Genomic DNA, 5,260 nt, shown 5'->3' with positions numbered 1-5,260 from the left:
TTTTTTCCCTAATTGCTGCTTCCTGTTCTCTGTTATCGCACTTAGCTTGTTTTGAAGCCAAAATAAAGGTAAAACTACAACATATACCACCGACAGATATTGGCTACGTAAGTAATTAGAAAAAAGGCGATAAAACGGACAATTACGAAAATGCATGGTCATTCAAGGCTGCTGTTTCTCAGTGAAGGCGAGGCTGATCTTTGATGAGGAAAATGGCTTTTGTTCAGTTGTGTATTTAGCGCTGTTTGTGGCTTCCACAAAGAGTAGTATGCATAACATGTACTCCAACATGATAATACTCGATGGCAAAAGAAATTACTGTTTTCTACAACTACAATGAGTCCGCGGACACACTGGAGTTTATGGTGCAAATCAGTTTAGGTTGGTTTCAGTGTATTGAAAACTGGACCGAGAGTGTCACGTGGATTTTGTATGTTTCTTACCCCCCACGAATTGAACTTTGAACTCTTGATGAAAACTCAAAAAAGGAAAATGAAAAGGAATGCGTGAAAGCTGTCTTGTATATTGTTATTCTGGAATACAGTCTTTATTCGAAGTTGTCCTGTTGTATACGTTTCACGGTAATACAAAGAGTGCTTCGAGCTAGAGCGAAAACAATCGCCTTGGAACAAAAGAAATACGGGAAACAGAAGGCTTCTATCTTTTCTTTCACTTGAATGGAACAGAGAGGTTTGCGATCGATCGTCGTTAAACCAAGATCACGTCGGCCAATCTAAAATGGAAAATATTACGAGAAGTAAATGAGCAGTGAAAACGGGTTAAGCGCGGGAAAACTAGAATGTTAAAATGTGATTAGTTGAAACAATCACCGAGCGAATTGAAGCACAACCAGGAACGCCAAGTAAATGTCATCAGCCTATTTAACGGTATGTCCATCCGTCCTTGTGATTCATCATTAGTGAGAGAGTAAGTTAGACAGTATCGGATGGTTTTCAAAGGGGCTTTCCATTAGAAAAAAAAGTTACCATTATTTTATTTTCTGTGCAATACTATGATCTTTGGATTATTCGACGTTTTGACTACCCCTCCCTAAGTATCAGTTATGACAGTCTGAATGGCACGTATCTCTTAGACCGGTGGTGAGAGGGATTTGATGGCCCAGCACTCGGGCCAAAGTAGCCTCTAAAACAAAGATAATAAATGCACAATCCGCCGACAGAAACTAAAAATGACAGGTTGGTGTACATTTCACGAAGTAATTGGTAGGGACATTGTATAATGTATGGAGTGCAGTGTAACCATTTCCATAATGGGCCAGACAATTATAAAAAGGAATAAAACATTCCCTAAAAAAAATTCAATTACACAAAGCCAATGAGATGCTGCATGAATTTATTTTGAGCATGAATTTGTCCCACTGATTTTGAACAACAATGAAAATAGTTCCTTGTATTGTAAACAATCACAACAACACTTTCACAAAAACCAAAAAATTGTGTTTTCAGTTGGAAAACAAGGAGAAGAGTATGGGACCGACTTTTTCAGAAGAAGTAGTCAATAGAGGAAGATGTTTTTCGTCTTGCCACAAGCGTGGGACAAACGAAAAAAATCTGACTCCTTATGAGGAATCGAACCACGTAGAGACTCAGAATTTTTTTCTTTGTCCCATGTTCGTGACAAGACGAAAAACATCTTCCTCTATTTCTTTACCGAGCTCAAAACTTACCACCTCTGGCTTATTATATTTACGAAGTAATCAATGTTTACAAGTGACGTAGTTAACTTAACTCCAGAACGAATTCATCTTGAGTGATTTAGCATTTTTGTAAATTTTGATTTGATTTTGATTTTTTTTATCCCTAAACTCAAAATTAGATTCTACTATGTCTCAGAGTTTATTTGAAAATTTTTACTAGAAAAACTTTAATCTAGTAATGACGATGGTCTTTTGGATCAACCGAGTGGCGTGGCCACAAGCACAACTCCTTTTTCTGCAATATTTTGTAATCCCAGTGCTATTTTTTGATAGTTAGCTTTTCATTTTATGTGTATTTTGTTAAGCTGTTTTAAATGCAAGAATATTGATGATTTTGATAAGATTGTTAGGACTTTTGCACTTTCAGTCTTTGGAGGAGCCAAAACACCATCATCACCAAATGTACACAATAAAACAAACCAAAGATTCAATTTAGTTTCAAAGGGTTTGAATAATGGTGGTTTAGGCTGTTTGATGTATTGGAACCTTATCTCTACAGTGGCAATAAGTTTAGAGGTGGTGTTGCTTATAGGATACATGTCTTTCTTTCCCGAGACAAGAGGCTACATCCACCGTTGTGAAAATTGAAGACTCTTTCCAAAATATGAGGAAGTACATCATGGGTGGCATCAAAGCATTGAACAAATTTTCCTTTGAGGCTGTTAGGATGAGAGCTTGGAAAGTGTACAGTGTGGGAAAGGGCATTTTTTTACCGGTCAGTCTCAAAAATACAGTTCTCCATGAGTTCCAAAAGAAAAAATATGTACTTATTGACTAAGTGGGAGGGCTGGACGGAAATATTTTCCTGGACAGGAAATATCAAATATTTTCCTGTCTAGCTCTTACACACTCGGTCAATAAGCATTTTATTATAAGACCACTAAGTGCTGAACATTGCACAAATTTTGTTTCAACCTAAATAGGACGAGATAGACGGGTGCACGCGGGAAAACCCTGTTTTCTCGAGTTAGAGCCAGAAAGACACATAATTCAACGAAAAACACGACTTTTTTTAACGATTTTCCTTTTTTCCTTTAAGTTTTTGCAGCAAAGCTGTGTGAGTGCAAGGCCAGGACGGCTTTTTCCGGACCTGCTGATATTAAAGCTTTTACTATGGTTTTCTATAGGATTGCGCGCGCAAAGCCGTACGGTCATGTGATAAAAGTAATCCAGCCACATAGCCAGCTATCTAAGGATGTTGGGAGGTTTCATGCGGCAGCATCTCAGCCCCGAGTTGCCTTGAACATAATAAGATAAAAATCATCGCATTCTGTTAGTGTGAGAGAGATTCGTTGGAAGTGCATTTTTCGAGCTAATTTTAGCCTTTTACCCCAGGGATTTGACGTGGGGGCTCTAATGCCCCACGCATAAGCCGGGAGCCCGAACTACTCTGGATTCTTGAGTAATTTAGTGACCAGGCATGGTTTGAAGTTTCTCTGGTTTAAAGATTTAATGAATGTAACCGAAAAGTTACACTTCATAGATCCAACGTTTCGACACTCCCAGTAGTGCCTTCATCAGTGATCTAATCGCTGCAACAAGAGGTCCTTATAAATGATTACTAATTCGCTGCACTTTTTCTGACGAGGTGTAGATAGGCGTCAGGTAATAAGCCACTATCATCACGAGTTAAAAGAGCGTGGGCGGAGTTGATATGCCAGGCTTCCAAACAAAGGCGCTGGTGGTAATTTCAGAATTATCCCATCCAATTGGATGATTAGTTAGGCATGTGCGCTCCGACAAAGCTGAATTTTCTTTTTTGCCAAAGAAGAACGCTTTCTGATGCTCTTTCAAACGTCTACTAAGCTGATGTTTGATCACAGTCATTGCACGGAATGGAATAAATAGCGTCGGTTCGTTGTTCTTTCGTGACAGGATCCTTAGGTTTGGCAAAAATATGGCCTAAAGTCTGAAAAGGTTTTTGAACAACTTTGACGTTGCTGCCATTCAAAATTTATTAAATCTTTAAACCAGAGTAGCATCATACCATGTCTGATTGTCCACCTGGGGCCTTGCGAACTTAAATATAACTTAGTGACCCTTATAAACTGTGAAAGTTTGAAAGAAATCAGCGAGATGGCATGTGTCACGTCTGCCCGGTACTCTCGTGAACAGACTTATAAAAACTTTGGATAACAGAACGAGAATTTGATACCGGATTTTGAAATCCCACACCTTTGTCCTCACAATTTTGTGACTAAGGTGATTCTTCAATTTGCACTGCGCAGAATGAGCGCCCGCATATTCCGAGAACACGCTATTGTTTTTCAATCCATGGACCAGGTAGAGAGGTACGATACTCTTAAGCTCTTGAACGAGCACAGTGTCCTGATCAGTCCGTCGTCGGACTGGCGATTCCAAACGCCACACCGTGAGATACAGTAAACATCAAAAAAGAAATATACCGCATCTTTAATCACAATGGACTACGGATCACCATCGAAGCCAACAAACAGACCATCAGCTTCCTAGACGTCACTTTCAACTTGAACAAAAGTACCTACCAGCCTTTCCCAAAGCCTAATACCACACTACATTACGTCCACCGCGAAAGCAACCACCCACCAATCACTACAAAGAACATACCCGCCGGCATCAATAAACGACTGTCATCCCTTCATCCAGCAAAGCATCCTTCGACCAAGCCGCCCCTCTATATCAAAAAGCACTTTACGAAAGTGGATACCTGTACACTGTACACTGTACACTGTACACTGTACACTGTACACTGTACACTGTACACTGTACACTGTACATTACGAACCACCTTCAACTAATAAACGAAGAAACAGGCAACGGAACAACATACTCTAGTACCCTTAAAGAAATTAACACTTCATTTCATCGCGCTTCCGATCATTGCATCAAGATCACCCTACAACAGCGCAAGCAAGAGATGCAAACTCTGCCTCAAAGAAAAATTAATTATCATCTGCCGACCTGAATTATCATCACTCAATAAACGTAATGAACTCGTGTCCTCATGCAGCCACAGAGGCAAAGCGTTACTGCGTAAAAATTGAACAAAGTTTACCGCCACGCCTATTATGCAAGTTCGTAAAGTATATAAACGATGGTTACGAATATTCTTGACTATAAAATCCCCTGATGAGTGAGTTATCACAAAACAGGCTTGTAGGGATGAAAGTATAGTCTCTTTTTTTTTTCCTTTTCTCAATATATGTATATATATATATATATATATATATATATGTATATATATATATATATATATATATATATATTTGTGTGTGTGTGCGTGCGTGCGTGTGTGTGCCTGCGTGCGTGTGTGTGAGTGCATTTTGGGTTTGTCTATGTCGAGTTTTTTTTTCCTTTTTCTGCGGTAAGCAATGTTTTTGTCAAAACAAAACACTTAAATTTGTGATTGTAAGTCCCACATTCACTTAAGTTTTGCGTCTATTTAGCGATGAATACAAGCGTAGACAATAGAAAATGTGGTCGAATTTCGAGATGAATCTGAGGCGGTGCCAGTGAATTTTGAAGGTTATTCGTGATGAAATTCCCTCAGTCCTCGCTGCGTAA

This window comes from Pocillopora verrucosa, chromosome 7 (genome assembly GCF_036669915.1).
Source record: "Pocillopora verrucosa isolate sample1 chromosome 7, ASM3666991v2, whole genome shotgun sequence".
NCBI lineage: Eukaryota > Metazoa > Cnidaria > Anthozoa > Scleractinia > Pocilloporidae > Pocillopora > Pocillopora verrucosa.
The sequence above is the reverse complement of the archived record's forward strand: the minus strand, read 5'-3'. Positions refer to the sequence as shown.